Here is a 16839-nt window from a genome sequence, read left to right on the forward strand (position 1 = left end):
TTAAACCACTATTAAAGAAAGAACTCTCTGTGACCTCCCTAAAATGTGCTGTGTGACTGGTGTTTTCTTCTCCCAGGAAGTTTAAGACTCTATGTCATCTAGAGTATTCCTGCACATCAAAGTAACGATTATATAAAAGACCTTTCGTGCTTATTGAATAAATCATAAGAACTCAAGAAAAAGTATTCCTGCAGAATAGATTCTTTTTTTTTTTTAAGACAGTAACTCTACAAAGCAAAGTGAAATGCATGTTTGGTAGTGTTGTTTAATTCGAGCCACTTAGGTAGTAAAACCAGATAATTATTAGATTGTAAAATCCTGGAGTCAGGAGTTACCTTTTAGACACTATATTGCTCTAAACGCTATAAATTTAGCACAGTCAGACTTAAAAATGCTCACTGAGAGATTTATAATCCAGCCACTCTTAAGATATTTTTTTATATAAATTTATTTATTTATTTTTTGGCTGTGTTGGGTCATTGTTGCTGTGCTCGGGCTTTCTCTAGTTGTGGTGAGCGGGGGCTACTCCTCCTTGCGGTGCGCGGGCTTCTCATTGCGGTGGCTTCTCTTGTTGTGGAGCATGGGCTCTAGGCACACAGGCTTCAGTACTTGTGGCGCACGGGCTTAGTTGCTCCATGGGCATGTGGAATCTTCCCGGACCAGGGCTCAAACCCGTGTCCCCTGCATTGGCAGGCAGATTCTTAATCACTGAGCCAACAGGGAAGTCCCTAAGGTTTTTTTTTTTTTAACCAGATTATCTGGTTTGGCTACTTCAGGGATCATAACTAGAGAACAACCAAGCCTCCACTCATTTTGAACTTACACACAGCTCCAGCTCAGCCAGCTTGTATTTACGGTAATCTTGAGCATTGTGGAATGCAAGCTATTACTCTGGTGAATTTTTTTTGGTTAGCCTATATCTAGTCTATTTTGATTGCATTGTATGTATTTTTATTTGTTCACAGGAAGGGTGCAGTCACTCTCATATGCACGTAAAGTTCCATTTCTTTTTATAGGATTCCGTCTGAGGTTCTCTGACAGTAAATTGCGGGGGACTTCTTTCATCAGGAATTTTCCCCAAGCTCCTCGGAACATACACAGCATGTTCTGGATACTGGGGTTAGGAGCTATGCCTCAGTGGCCGTGGCTTGCTCAGGGAAGGCTTCCCTCCTGAGGGTCTGGGGGTGGGTTATCGCTGCTGTCTGCCAGGAGGGTAATTGAAGGGTGGGTGCACAGCTGTGTTTGAGCAGAGGCACGAGACCCCACCCACTTTGTGCAGGCCCAGGCCTGGTCAGTGCCCCACGGGCCAGGCCTGTTTGATCTCTAATAGCTGAGCAGCTTCTGTGGCTAGGCCAAATTTCTGTACCCTGTGTGCCTACATTAAAATGCTAAATTACTTATCTGGTTTGCCATTCAGCAAACTCATTCATGAACATTCCGACTGAGCGTTAGAACAGGTAGAGCTTAGAACACAAGTAAGAAAACTACATTTTGAAATTCAGATTCCTGCGTCGTGGATGAACATGGTAAAGTAGGTTAGGGAAACCAGAAGGTGTGTACTATGAAAAGCTTTCTAGGGGACTTTGAAAATATTTTAATTTTCTCAAGGTGGCTTGAGAACATGTGATCAAGTGTCTTTGATTTAGTCAGCATGGTCATTTATAATCTGTATAATTTCTGATTCTTTCCTGGCTTCAACATTTTGGTTTAAAATTTTTTGTTCTCTTCTAAATGATGTGTTTCACACCCTCCAAATGAGGGGCTCCTGCCCCCTGCCTCCTTTTAAAATCTTATGTGAGATCTATGCATCTAAAAGCACCAAAAGATGCTTTGAAAAAATTATTTGGTTACGTATTTATTTCTTAACTGAGCAAACCCATTTTCAGAGCTAAACGATTTACCTATACAGAGATCAGAGTCTTTGTAGAACTGTAGGTGTTCTGAGAACACCGATCTAGCAGGTTGCACAGTAACGAAGATTCCTTCAGCATCCTTTCCTTGCTGGAATATACATCAGTCCTCTTCTGAGAATTCATCAGTGGCTTTCACTCTGCGCCCCCCACTTCTAGAGAAACTTCCTCTCCACTTTTCAAGCCTCTTTGCCAGTTCCGTCCCCTTTCGTGCCCTTATGACCTCATCGTCTCTCATTTTTTTCATTCAAGCATTCTTTATGCTTCTCTAATACCGACTTCTGTAGGGCTTGCCTCCCCACCTACACAGACGTGACACACTTAAAGCACACTCTGTACCTCCTACCTCCCTCGTCTCTTTGGACTCTGCTATGGGAGATCTTGGTCCCTTGCTGCTCCCACTCATTTGCCCCGTCTCTTTGTGCCTACGTGACTTGGTTCGTGTGTCACTTGCCGCGAGTCAAGCCCCCTCATCCATCCACTCTATAAAAGAATCAGAAGACTAAACCTTTGTCTCCCTGACTGTCCTATAATCCCTACGATAGGCTTTCTGTTTCTCACCTCTGCCCTGCTCTGTTAGCACTACCTTATTCATTAACCTCTTTCAATCAAATCACTATCTAAATGATACCTGGTACTCACATAGGTTGCCCACTGGGGCTGTCCAGTTTTAGGGAAGCCCCACTGAATACGAGAGACTCACCCTTTATTTGTATGGAGTCCCTTGACTAAAAAGCATGATCCAGGATCTGTTGTGGCCTTGGGCGTGGGAGGCAGAGGTAGGGACTTGGTCTTCTGTGTTCTTGCAGTAGAGACAAGAGAAGTCTGAGGTTTGGGGAAAGGCATTTCTGTTTCCTGTGACTTGATGCTCTGTAACCATGGGCAAGTTAAGCTCTCTGAGCCTCAGTTTTCTTATCTGTAAAATAGGGTTAGTAACTGCCTCATAGGATTGTTCTAAAGCCTAAGCAAGACATTTTCCATGGTAAGGTATTTACCATGGCTCCTGAATAATGGAAGCAGACAATGCTAGTGGGCCCCGGCTCTCCTTATATAAGTAGGTGCCCAATAGATGTTGAAAGGATAGTGTGGACTCAAGACTTGGTGACAGGATTATGTCAAAACCCCAGTCACTAGGTTAAGATAATCGAGTATTATTGAATATTCCATGGGCCTGGAGATGTCTTGCAGAAATGCAGATGCCAGACATAGGGATTTACCAGTACACCTCTGTCCCCACTTGCTAATATTTTAATGACTTGGTATCTTCATTGTTATTAATAAGATTTGATATTCCTGAAATTGTAGGACCTTGCTCACAGTAGGTACTCAACAAACATTGAACTGAATGTTGAATTACATATAATACTTACACAAATAGCCGTTAAAAGGGTCTCGCTGTATATGGCATGGTGGATTTTGTTTCAAACCCCACTTTTGTTACTTCCTAACAGTATAATTTTAGGCAAGCTACTTCAGGTCTCCATTTCCTCATTTATAAAATGGGAGTAATAGTACCCGTCTCATCAGATAGTTGTAAGGATATAATATATGAAAATCATCTGTTTCTAGTACATAATAGGCATTTTAAAATGGCAGGTATTATATGATGCATTATAAGATACATATAATATATATACCCAGATATATAGGTGCAGAAGCATTATATATATAAAAATGTAAGAGGAAACCTTTGCTACAATTGTTTATCCACAACAAAAATAGTACCGAGGGAAAGACAAAGTCAGAACTGTAAAAAATCAAAGGTGAAGTGCGCAGGAAGTGAGTGGGGCTCAGGGAAACCGTATCCCTGGCCTACTGCCCTCAGCTAGAGTGATGGAGACGTAAAGTAAGAGGTGTTGGTGATCTATTATTAGATCATTTTAGGGTTAGAAAGAAACTTAAACAAATTGGTTTGAAATCCCAGCCCCTGGGACCATGGAATTACTCTGCAGTAACATATAGACTTAATTACCAAGCCTCCTTGCCAAGATAAACAAAACGGTGCCACTGGGAAGAAATCCTCTATTTCCAACTTAAAATGAAGAGAATAGCTACCAGTTACCTAGGCAATGGATGACTGCAAAGAGTATGGGCATGGAAAAGGGACCAAAAAAACCAAAAAAACCCTGTTTATACTTTGTCAGCAACACCCCCTCCGTCTTATTTACTTTGAACATTCCAGTCATCCCCCTGTGGGAATTCTTACTAGTTAATGAGGACTCCGCACGCCTGGGGAACATTACAGTTTAGCTGCAAAAGACTGTCTTCCTGAGGAATCTTCATTTTAAGATAAATGCCTTATTGGTGACCTTTTCCACCCTCCCCTGGGAAGAGTGATTCAGAAGGTGGACAATGTGATCTGGGTGAATTGAGGCATACGCTTTGAGGAAGATGGAACAGGCACTCCAGAAAATATGAGTGGTGATGGTGTGTGACTGTGATTTTTCATGGTTGAGATGGAGGGTAGGACAACTGATCATGGAGATAATGCAATTGCCAGTGCAATGTTTTCAAATACATATACTTGGGCCTCATCATGGACTAGTAAATACAGGTTTATTCTTTTTTTTTTTTTTTGCTGTACATGGGCCTCTCACTGTTGTGGCCTCTCCCATTGCGGAGCACAGACTCTGGACGCACAGGCCCAGCGGCCATGGCTCACGGGCCCAGCCGCTCCGCGGCATGTGGGATCCTCCCAGACCGGGGCACGAACCCGTGTCCCCTGCATCGGCAGGCGGACTCTCAACCACTGCGCCACCAGGGAAGCCCCAGGTTTATTCTTTAAAAAAAAAAAAAAGCTAGTCCCTTTCCCTCAACCTCTTCCCCAATTAATTTAGCAATTAATTGTGCTAAATGGTATTTAGGTAGGTGGTTCATGAGCCTTATTCAAAGGCTGGGTTCACTCACATGGAGACATCTTATTTCTTTGTACATCTTGGTGTGTATGTTGCAAATGAGAATTCCTCCTGATAGTTCTAATATGTCAAGGTAATAGTTATGTTACCAAAAATGTTCCTTATGTGGAATGTTGATGTTTATGATTACCAGAAATAAAGACTGATCAACCATGAATATGTAAAAGCGCAAGCACTGCACCAAAACGTTTGATAGCTCATTTTGAATTTAATTCCTTTCTTTACTCTTTGTGTGTGTGGGCAGGGCGGGGGTGTGTGTGGGAGGGTGTTATTTGTGAAACTCAGTAGAAAGTTGCAACCACCAAAAGGCATAAATGGTTAGGATTTGAACCAGATCTTTCTATTTAAAGCAGTATTTACTTAGTATGATATGTCATTAATATTTTTCCTAATTTATTTTAATTATACTGTCTCTTGTATGAATTAGCCTTAATCTCATTGATTTGTGGTAGTCAGTTTATTGCCCTTAATTTAGCACCTCACTCCCACAGAAGATGGGGCTGACTCAGGACTCAGGCTTCTCTGTCCCCAGGCTCTGTGCTCTACTGAAAGGCTGAGCTGGGATTCCATCCCCCAGCCCCCAATAACCATAACAAGCAACACCAGCCACTGGGAAGTCACGAAAGTGGACTTCTAGACACTCCACCCTTCTAACAGGACATGTCAGTGATCTGTCCATGAGTTTGGTGTTACTGTTTTTTGTTTGTTGTTATTAATCATCCATGATATGACTTAGAGTTAGCAGGAAATGGCTTGAGTGGACCAGCAGCGCTGCAGAACCATCACAACAGCATTGGCAGAGCAAAATTTTGAAGTCTTTTTTCCCTTGAGTGCTCCTCTGGGTTAGAACTTCCATGTTATTCTCTGATTCTCCAATCTTTTCCACTCAGAGCTAAGTTCGATGAGCATCCACTTAAATGGCGGGGAGGGTAAAGGAAGGGGGTGATGGGAACACAGTTAGCCCAGTGGCATTCACCGTGAAGCTGGATGGCTTGACAATCTCACAGAGGCCAGGATGCCTTTGGAATAGATCTTGTTTCCTTATAAAGATCATCTTGTCAATGAGAGAACAGTCCATTGACTAAACCTAAGATTCTTATCAGTACTTATCTTTTTTCCTCCCAAATCCTAAATTCAGCCAAGGCAGATCCATTAGCAAGATATATACTTGGATGCCTATCTTTTATTTTTAGCTTAAAATATATATCATTTCTGTAGGTATGTATCCATGTTTCACAGACCCAAAAATGGGACAGATGGTCTGACAATGGGAAGGATATTTGAAACGGGGACCATCTTGGAAAGTTTAGGAACACATGGTCGTTCTAGACAGTCAACACAAGCTGCTTCAGAGATCAATCAGCCGTTGAAGACATTATCCCTTTTGCCTTATGCCAGCCTTTTATCTAACTTGTTTTCAGCTTCTTATCAGGAAATTATCTAAGAGGCTTTTTTAAAGTGGATTCCAGCAAATTTTTTATATTTACCTGTAAATAATATTTACCACATGACATTTGCTCGTAAATAATGAGGCAGTCCTTTTCTTTCTCCTTGCAGGAGTAGGAATCTTTAGCAATGAAGGAAAGCCCATTTTGAAATACGGACTGTGCAGAGAACACCTGAGAGTGCTAGGCAGCGAGGGGGATTGTGTTTCAGTTGCTCTTGTTGAAACCTGGCAGGATAGCTCCGTGCCTCACAGCCTGCAGCGTCTGTATCAAGCCTCCTACCTCCCTTATTAAGATCTTAATTACAGATGCAGCTTACTTCATTGCTGGAGGGAAAGAATTTAGTTTCTCTGAACTGTGTCTGTTTTTTTGGTGTGGCAGGTGTAATCATGATGAGATCATTTCTGGTTTGTTTTCTTTCCCCGGAGGAATTTTTTTTTTGAGGGGGAGGAGTACAGTTCTTAAGACAGAACTTCATGAGCTCATAATAGTGCAGTAATCATAACTGTGCCTTGATTTTACAGAGACCCTTTCTTCTGAAGATATCAGAGTGTTTTGCACGTATAGTTTCATGACTCCTCGTGATATTATTATAAAGAACATGTTCATTATCCCCATTTTGCAAATGGGGAAACAGAGGCATAAAAGGCAGTGCTTTCATTGTCATTAGTCTTACAAGATGAGGACCAAGATTAGACTCTATTAATTTAACAGTGTCATGTGCATCCCTCTCTCCGGGGTTTCTCCACCCCAGCACTACTGACATTTAGGACTGGATAATTCTTGGTAGTGGAGACTGTCCCTTGCATTGCAGGATGTTTAGCAGCGTCCCTGGCCTCTACCCACTAGATGCCAGTAACACACACACACACAGTGTGACAACCAAAAATGTCTCTGAACCCCTCTAGTGAAGAATCACTGGCATAATCTCCCCTACTTCCTTCTGCTTAAAAAGAATTACCTTCCTGGTTTTATGTAATAGAAACACAAAAATGCAATCATAAGCTGCTTGCCATAATTTTATCATGACCGAGGTTGGGCCTAATGTTAACAGTTCCTAACCAAAAGGAAGCTTCCTCTTCTATGCTTAGCGCGAATTTGTTCAAGTGAATACCACAAAGTACTAAGAAGCCTAGGGTCTCACTAGGTCACGTGTAAACCATCAGACCATCGCGAAGGCAACCTGAATTCTCTGAAGTCTTCCTTTGGCTTTATTTTCCTAATAGTCCGCCTATTATATATAAAATATATAAATATATAAAATAGCTTTCTTCAGGGCCCAGTTCTAAATGCATGTTCCATTAATAATGGGCCTTGAAGAAAACTCTTTTATGCTCATAAACTGCTGTAGCATATGTACATGTAGGAGCTTGTCTATATCCACAGACACTAAACAATTTCCTCAGTTTCATTTTGAGGTTTTCTCCTCCTCCATTTGCTTCTGCCATCTTTCCTCTCTCCTAGCTGAGAAGCTGCAGCTTCTAAAAATTCTTTCTTGGGACTTCCCTGGTGGTGCAGTGGATAGGACTCCACGCTCCCAATGCAGGGGGCCCGGGTTCGATCCCTGGTCAGGGAACTAGATCCCACATGCCTGCCACAACTAAGAGTTCGCATGCTGCAACTAAGGAGCCTGCCTGCTGCAACTAAGACCCGGTGCAACCAAATAAATAAATAAATATTAAAAATTCTTTCTTGAGGCAACTCTGCAGCTGCAGTGCTGACAGTATACGATTGTACACACCCTCTCGGCCAAGTGTGCGAATCCATTTTTTTTTTTTTTTTTTTTTTTTTGCGATACGCAGGCCTCTCACTGCTGTGGCCTCTCCCTTTGCGGAGCACACACTCCGGACGCGCAGGCTCAGCGGCCATGGCTCACGGGCCCAGCCGCTCCGCGGCATGTGGGATCTTCCCGGACTGGGGCACGAACCCGTGTCCCCTGCATCAGCAGGCAGACTCTCAACCACTGCGCCACCAGGGAAGCCCGCGAATCCATTTTTTAAAACTCTTTGAGGACCTCACAAGTTAAGTAGGATAATAGCAATAAGGCACCAAACCTAGTTCAGGGGTCATCTGAACGAGTTCCAGTGAGGGGTAATGTCCAAGTTACATCAGTTGGGTTCTGCCAGGGAGGCAGATGAGGGTTGCTAGTATGTGTACATATTGGCATTCATGGGTTTAGATATAACTTCATACCTTGGGGGTTGCATACCTTGATGTAGGAAGATAAGATATATGGGAATGTAAAAATAGGAAGATCTTTCCCTTCTTTCAGATACTTTATTAGATGTTAGAGCTTGTGTGTTTTGACTATTGAGAAATAATACCGTTTTTGGAATATACTGTAATATCTGTGGCCTAGAGCCTCCTACTTCTTTATAACTTAATTCTCCTTTCACTTCCCCAAGTACCTGGATGTTAGAGGGATTTGTCTAGACAGGCAAATAGAAGTGATTTGATGCTAATACTGTAATGTTGGCTGAAATCCAGGTGGTTGTTTTACCATTAATAAACCTATCTTTTGGGTGAGTGGGTGTCAGGCCTTCATCATTATATGGCGCCTGTCAGATTTATCTAGGGACAGACCCTGAAAAGCGTTTGTGCCTGCCCCGTGTTTTTGATCTTTTGCCAATACGCTGTGCTTAAATCTATCAAAACCAGGCAACCTGGGACAAATGCTTATAAATTCTGAGGCTTAATAGCAGCATTACTAAATTCTAAGATGGAGAAGGTTCTCAGGAAGCATACCCTAGTCCAGTGGAAAACAATCCTAGATTAAGAAGGGAACAAGGGAACCAGGGCTTCCCTGGTGGCGCAGTGGTTGAGAGTCCGCCTGCCGATGCAGGGGACACGGGGTCGTGCCCCGGTCCGGGAAGATCCCACATGCCGCGGAGCGGCTGGGCCCGTGAGCCATGGCCGCTGGGCCTGTGAGTCCGGAGCCTGTGCTCCGCAACGGGAGAGGCCACAATGGTGAGAGGCCCGCGTACCGCAAAAAAAAAAAAAAAAAGAAGGGAACCAGATGCTAGTTCTGGCTCTGCTGCTGATATAATAAGAGACCCTCTGGGCAGTAGAACAAGAAGACTGGGCGAGAGTGATCTCTGGGATCCCTTCATAGTCTAATATTCTAGCCTAGTCGGTCTGGTCAAGCCATGGGTGACTTCTGGTTCTAAGTACCCACAGAAACCTAGGTGTTCACCCACCTTCTTTCAGACCCTCAGGAGTTACTCAAGAAAACCCCAAAGACCACAGAAGAGTGGAGAATTGAGTTCTTAAAGACATATGTATTATTTATGATCAACAGAGTTGTGAGGAAAAGCTAATTTATTTTTCTCACATACTGTTAGCAATCAAAGCCATCCTCCACAAATGGCCAAGAAGTAATAGTAGTTGGCTGTGAAGTCACACATACATGTGTACACGCACACAAAGAGGATGCTATGGCTAATGTTCACAAAGCTGGACCATCTTAGAGGATGTGAGGACTTGGGGCAAAGTAAGTGACATGAATATTTAGAGAGAGTCTAAGATACTCATGTAAGCTTTGTCACTACCATAGGGGTTTAGAAGCACTTTCCAGAAAATGAAAATCATTGGCTGAAATGTGGTCCAGGTGCTAAAGGGCTCTTTGGTGGCATGTGTTGGACACACCTCCCCAGGGGTCAGGAAGTATGACTAGGAACCTCACAGGATGTCACACTGCCTTTCTGTGGCTAGTGCAGATCACATAATGAAAAGTGTGTCAGGTTGCAACGGACAAATATTGCTGAGAAAAAACTTGGATGTGCTCTGCATCATATCTTCTAACTCCTAAACCTAAAAACCTAGTGTCTACTACTTAACAGTCTCCAGAGGATTCAACTCTTAAAAAAATTCAACATTCCAGATATCCAGTGTAAACCAAGTATTCCAAGAATCAAAATCCAGACACTTGTAGATATCCATGTTTCCTGGCTATGGCTGTGTCCTTCTCTGGGGAAATCCCGCATCCCCCTGTATCCTAAAGATGAGGGTAGGAGGAAGCCAAAGGGGTTGGATGGCCCTCAGACTGAAGCTGATTTTTTTTTAATTGAAGTAGAGTTGATTTGCAATATTGTGTTAGTTTCAGATGTACAGCAAAGTGATTTGGTCATACATATATATATATGTATATATCTATATTCTTTTTTTCAATTCTTTTCCATTATAGTTTATTACAAGACACTGTATTCAAAATCTTGTAATAAACTATAATGGAAAAGACCTAAGCTGATTTTTATCGGCAGACAAACATAAAAACACAGGATCCTTTCTTTCTCTTCTCCAGTGTGTCCTGAGGCTGACCTTGCTGATGCTCATCCCTCAGTCACTTCCTTTGGGACCGATTTTCTGGACAATGGCCATTTCCTTCTTTACTGTGTGTGTGTGCGTGTGTGTCCCTGCCAGAGTCCAGGGCTAAAGTTTGGGGGGTTGGGTACAGGAAAGCCACATTGTTGAGAATGTGGCAGCCCTGAGGCTTGGCAGGAGCTCCTGCATGATAAATGTAGAATGAAGTACAATAATAAGAGGAAGCTGGGCCATTGATGACGCTATCAGTCCGGGGGGACGGGTGGTGACACACCAGGCATTGTGTCTCATGTTTCTTCAAACAGCAGCATGAATGGTCATGGAAATTATGTCACACACCTCTCTCTATTTGGAATAGCAGATAGTTTCCCTGGCAATAGGAATAATAAGCTTTCTTGACATTTTGATAGTAGCGGGGGGGAAAAAAAAGGGCAGGGAAGAGCAGGGTGGTGTGGAAATGATCATGTGACCTGGAGCTCTCTTTACTTGCTGTAATACTGCACAGCATCTTCTTCCCAGTCCTTGGGCCTGGGAACCAGGAACCGCAGAACCCGAACGTTCTGGCAAAGCATGAATGGTGCTCGGTCACCTACCTCCCGATGTAGCTTGCTACACTAAAGGGAGAAAAGGCTCTTACAGAGACCATTGTATTTAATCAGACAGGGATGGCTGGCTCCTCTTGGCCTTCCTGTTTGCTCAGTGGTTGTGGCACTAGATGCAGGCTCCCGATCTACGTCATCATCCTGTTTTAACAGGGAGGGACGGGCTCTTTCCTGCTCGCCATCTCCCACATTCTCTGGCCGTGAGACTTAGGTGACTTGGATGTGCCATTGATCTTTCTGGTTCTGTTAGTTCATCTTCCCATGTCCATTTGAAAATTTCAACCGAATATCTTGCTGACATCTCTAGAAAACCATTTCACCCCCTCTGTAGAGAACCAGGAAATCAGGGTCCAGAATCCATTTCAATTTAGCAAACACTTAACGAGTGTGTATTTTGTTTCACACACTGGTTCTGAAAATGCCAAAGAAAGGACAGCTTCCCTGAACTTAAGGAGTTCCCAGTCTTGAATGGGACGGTACAAGTCATACTCTAAGAAATACTATCACAGAGAACTAGGAAGGAAAACAATGAGATAGATTTTGGGAAGAGAACTCTTCTGGTGATGTGGAAGATGAGTTTGGAGGTGGGAAGAGGTTGAACGCGGGAAAACCACTTGGGTAGCAATGGTCATACCTTCCCCCCTCCCCGCCCCCCCCCCCAAAAGTTGCTGAGGACCTGAGCGAGGAGTGGCAGTGAGGAAGAAAAGCCAGGTCCCAGCTGACCGAGGTTCAGGTTGTGAAGTGACTCAGCAGACCTCTGAGGCGGCCTTGGGCGGCCTTATGCGTGCTGTTAACTGAGAGAGATCGGGAGAAAGGGATTTTGCACTTGTTGAGTGAGAAGTGAAGATACTCATTGGGCAACTGGAAATTGGGACTGGAGAGCAGAGGAGATAGCGAGGCTGGAGCTGTGGATCTGAGTGTTACCTGTGTGTTTAGATGCCATCGGCATGGATGAGATGTCCTGTAGAGAGCAAACTCATCGAGACGTGAGATCCCTTTGGAACATGATTGCTAAAGGGACAGGAAAAGAAATTAGTCTGTGAAGGAGGAGAAAGATGAGTGGTCATGAGAACAAGGGAAGAGGGAGGACCGGGGACGTGGAATCATGGAAGCCAAGGACAGTTTCTTCTCAAAGATCGGGGTGGGGTCAATGCTAGAGGCTGCTACAATTAGGATCCCTCAAATAGGATTTGCCACTCTAAATGCGGATTTCCCATCCTAATTAGAACCACAGCTTTTGTAGCACATGCCTCTGACTTTATTCAGTACCGTCCTAATTCTGGAGCTGGAGACAAGGGGCCCGTGTTCTTAGCTCTGTGACCTTCTAGCCAGCTGACTTGGCAAATCATTAACTTCTTGGGCCTCATTTTTTCATTTGTAAAGTGAACGAGTTGAACTGTAATTGTTTGAAGGGCCTCTGGCTTTCAAGTTCTGTGACCCAACTGTTTTGGTGCTTTGCCAAGCTCTAGCTGCATTTCTAACTGCCAGCCTCTGGAGGCTAACCATCCAGCTGGATATAGGATTACATAGCTCTCTTATCTTGCCTTGATGTGTTTCTGGGTTGACCTTTCCTGCCCTGGAGATAAATATCCCAGGGAGGGTGGGAGAAGGAGTAGGTCTTGAATAGACCAACTGCCTCTCCTGGGTTTTTGTAAGATATTCAGATAATCACCTTCTGACTTTGTGGCCTTAAGGAATCACATCTCTGCCCTGGAGGAAAGGGTCCCTCCACCTTGTCCTAGCCCGAGAAATTAACTCTTGATCTGCCTGTGCACTTCTGAACAAGAGGGTTTGTGTTCTGGCTGAAGTTAACTTTGCTGTTATCTCCTTACGGAACTCTTGCCTCGAGGCACCAAGTATTTTCAAAAGCCAAGCTCTTTATCCGTGTTAGTCCGTACTTTCTGATGGATTGTACGCTTCTGGAATCTAATGAGATGTATCCATAATTTGTCCAGTAATGATAATAATATAATATTAATAATGTTATAATAATATAATACTAATAATATTGTGATAATATTAATATAATAATATATCATTATATTAATATAATTAATTATATAATAATTCGATTAGTATTATATATTATATTAATTGCTTAATTATATTAATATAATATATAGTAATATTATTAATTATATTAGTAATATATTATTATTATTATTTTGTCTCAGAATGTCTCTTGAGTGCAACCAATAGTTTCATTATTGTTGTTTATAGGCAAATACTCAACCAGAGGTTGCAGTGACCAGAACTCATTATTAATTCAGAGAAGTACTGCTTCAAGATACAGTTCTCCTGAAGTGTAATTGCGAGCAAGAGAAATATCAGATGTGTATAAAAATATAGATAATAACAACATTAGAATAGAACCAACCTTTGATTGAGAACTGTGGAGGTAATCTGCTAGGAAGCTTAAGATCAAAGCGCCATCAGCACATTAAATAAATAGTCATATCTTCCCGAGTCTTCCGCGATGTTAAAGTACTTGACTTGAATTAACTCACTGAATCCTCACTGCAAACCCATGGCATAGGTATGTTATCCTCATTCTCATTTTACAAATGAGGAAGTTAAGGTGCCAAGGGGAGAAGTAACCTGCCCAAGTCACACAGCCAGGACCCCAAACCCCAGGAACTGATTTATTCCATAGACATGACAAAAAGAATTGTCACCTTCAGAGCTTTACTGTAAAATGGAACAGAGCCCAGTTAGGAGGACATTGTGTAGTAGAGCGAAGGTGGCTTAGAGTCCTGGAAAGAGAACTGAGCCAAGAGACCACAGTTCTCTTCCCATCTCTGACTCCACTGGTGTGGCCTTGGGCAGATGATAAACCGCCCCCCACCCCAGCTCTGTTTCCTCATCTGTAAAACAGGGAGGTCAGGTCCAGGTGTTCTCTGAAGGTCTCAGGAGCCGTAACCTCCTGTGTGGGAGAGTGGCTGGCTGTAGACATTGGCTCCCTGTAGCTGGCACAGATATTAAATAACTTATTCCCATTCACCCGAGGCTGAGAATAACTCTCAGCATGTGAGGTGTCAAGCTGGCACCGGGTGCTTCCACTAGCAGCCATGCCAAGCTCTCTGAATCCCAATCTCTGGGAGTTGGGGGGAGGACAGCTAGTCAGAAATCACCTTGTGATCATCTTGTGCATCCACAAGAGGCTCTCCAGGTTTCCCTGGAGAAGCAGCTCTGCAGGCCTGTCTAGAAACAGTGTGCTGCTTAGCTGGTGGTGGGAAGGTCACTGGAACAGGAGACAAAGAACATCCAGAACAGCCTTCGTACAGGGATTTCTATCTGCCTCCAGTCGGGCATGGTCTGGGGCTCTAGTTCACTGCTTGATGGAGCTCCGTGGACGTGACCCAACTCCGAATGCCTGGAGTTCATGTATGCTGCTGAGGTCTGTGGTCCTTCACCTTCTACTGTTTTCTGTTTCTTTTCTTTCCCTTCTTGGTAGCCAATATAATTGCACAGCTCTCCACCCTCGGTTCCCATAGGACTGGTCCCACCCCTATCACTTATGATTTCACCACAGGGCCTCCTAGCCAGCCATTCCCAGTTGTTGAATGGGCCCCAGAGAAAGGGGTGGAGACCAGAGCCGTCGGCTCACCTCCCGCTCTATCATCACAGTACAACTTGGGTGCAGTAATTTCCTTCTGATCATTTAGGTACAAAGGACCAGCATCTTGTCTTCTTCAACTCGATGACTTTTCTTTCAATAACGGGACACCCAAACGATGGAAGAAGAGAAACAAGAGATTTTAGGATTAGGACACATCCTTAAATGGTTCCTCAAACCAGGATACAGTGCTGTATGGTTTTATCTTTCAGTATGTGGACTTTTACTTGTTAGAAGGAACACAAAGCTTCCTAGAATATAGATACTAAGTAAAACGTTCACCTGGAACACAAAGCCCTCAGTATCCCTTTAGCTTCCCTTACTGCTCACCCGTCCACATCATAGACTTCCTGGATCAGAAAACTGTCAAGAACAAGGACCGCAGCCTTATTCTTTTTTTTTTTTTTTGCGGTACGCGGGCCTCTCACTGTTGTGGCCTCTCCCGTCGCGGAGCACAGGCTCCGGACGCGCAGGCTCAGCGGCCATGGCTCACGGGCCCAGCCACTCCGCGGCATGTGGGATCCTCCCGGACCGGGGCACGAACCCGCATCCCCCGCATCGGCAGGCGGACTCTCAACCACTGCACCACCAGGGAAGCCCTGCAACCTTATTCTTAAAGAGCATCACCAGGCTTCCTGGGCACTGAGCTCTAGGGCTTTATCTCCTTTCCTCACTGACTAAGAGGACTGTGGTTAACAGTAAAATTAGGAGCCCCCCCAGCTGCGGACTAGGGGCAGACCCTCCCATGGCACAGCGCCTCCACAGCAGAGAACCAGCCCACGGTGCAAGACCCGCGGTTACGGGCCGGAGTACAGGGGGAGATGATTAACAGATGTCAGTGATAAAGGAATGAAAAGCATGAAGCTGAAAGATCGAATCCACATTTTTAGAGAAGAAAACCGGGGGCAGAAGTCCAAACAACAACAGCCCCAAGTGCCACGAATGTGTAGTCACAACACACTCCGACCAATCAGCGGTCTTTTCCCCACAAGTGGTCATCATCACAGTGACACCTAGTGCGTCCCAACTTTCTAGCGAAGCACTAGAGAGATCGCTTTGAGTTTTCTGACGGCTTGCTATGAATTTACAACATTCCCCGACTCCTCTGTGTGCTGGGAAGGAGCAGGCATGGGGTGATGGCTGCCATCGTGCTGCGAAACGTGACTGATGCCAAGAAATGAAATCTTTGGAGCCTTTGAAAGGCTTCCAAGAATGTCAGCATGTACTGCCTGCCCGCTCTCTGCTGAATGCCTACTTTGGCTGTCTGCTTAGTACTGAAAGTGCCAGACAGGCCTTCACACAAAGAGAGAAAGTGTTTGGGGCCCATGAAAGGGGAAAGCAGAGCCTTTCCGATGTGAATGGTTAGATTCAAGAAGTAGGAAATAAAGTGGCAGGGTGAGGAGGGGCCCTCAGGAAAGGTAGGAATAAAAGACCAAAGAGGAAGAGATGGTATCTATCTACCTACGCGGGGTAACTTCTTTGTAGCTCCCCGTGATCAAATCTGGAGATGTAGGCTCACCATCACACTACACTCCATGCTGGCTTAGCATGGAAAGATCGCTTGCTTGTGGATTCTCCACGTATCCAAGGACCTCTTGATCAACTGAGAATAAGAATTTTTAAGCCCTGCCAAGTCAGAGATCAGTGTACCTCTGTTTCCATTTTAACACTGAATATCAATGCCATTTGTGCTGCTTGTTATTGGGGATTTTCTTTGACTCATTTTACCTCCAATATATTAACAAAATAAGAGATGTTTGTTGTAGTACATCTGAATATCTTGGAATATTTTATTCCTTTGACTGGGTTTAAGAAAGGAAGAGAAATGTTTTGTAGAATGAACCGTTCTCTAACCCTTAGCCATGCTACTCATAACTCCCTGGGCACAGCATGTACTGCTGGAAGAAAGCACTCTGGCGTTCTGAGCTTTTCCAAGGAGGCGGTCTGATGTCATTGGTGGCAGACACAGTATGTATGGATCTGTCTTCTGTCTGCACCATCTGTTTTTCTCCTTACAGCCTATTGTTCAGA

General features: G+C 44.0%; 1 protein-coding gene across 2 annotated transcripts in view; it reads left to right on the plus strand.

Moving 5' to 3' along the window:
- NEDD9 (neural precursor cell expressed, developmentally down-regulated 9) overlaps window positions 1-16839 on the plus strand; it is a 296654-nt gene that overhangs the window by 251977 nt on the left and 27838 nt on the right. The gene's annotated exons all lie outside the window — the stretch shown is intronic.

Source organism: Mesoplodon bidens (genome assembly GCF_964165515.1).
Source record: "Mesoplodon bidens genome assembly, chromosome: 10".
NCBI classification, from domain to species: domain Eukaryota; kingdom Metazoa; phylum Chordata; class Mammalia; order Artiodactyla; family Ziphiidae; genus Mesoplodon; species Mesoplodon bidens.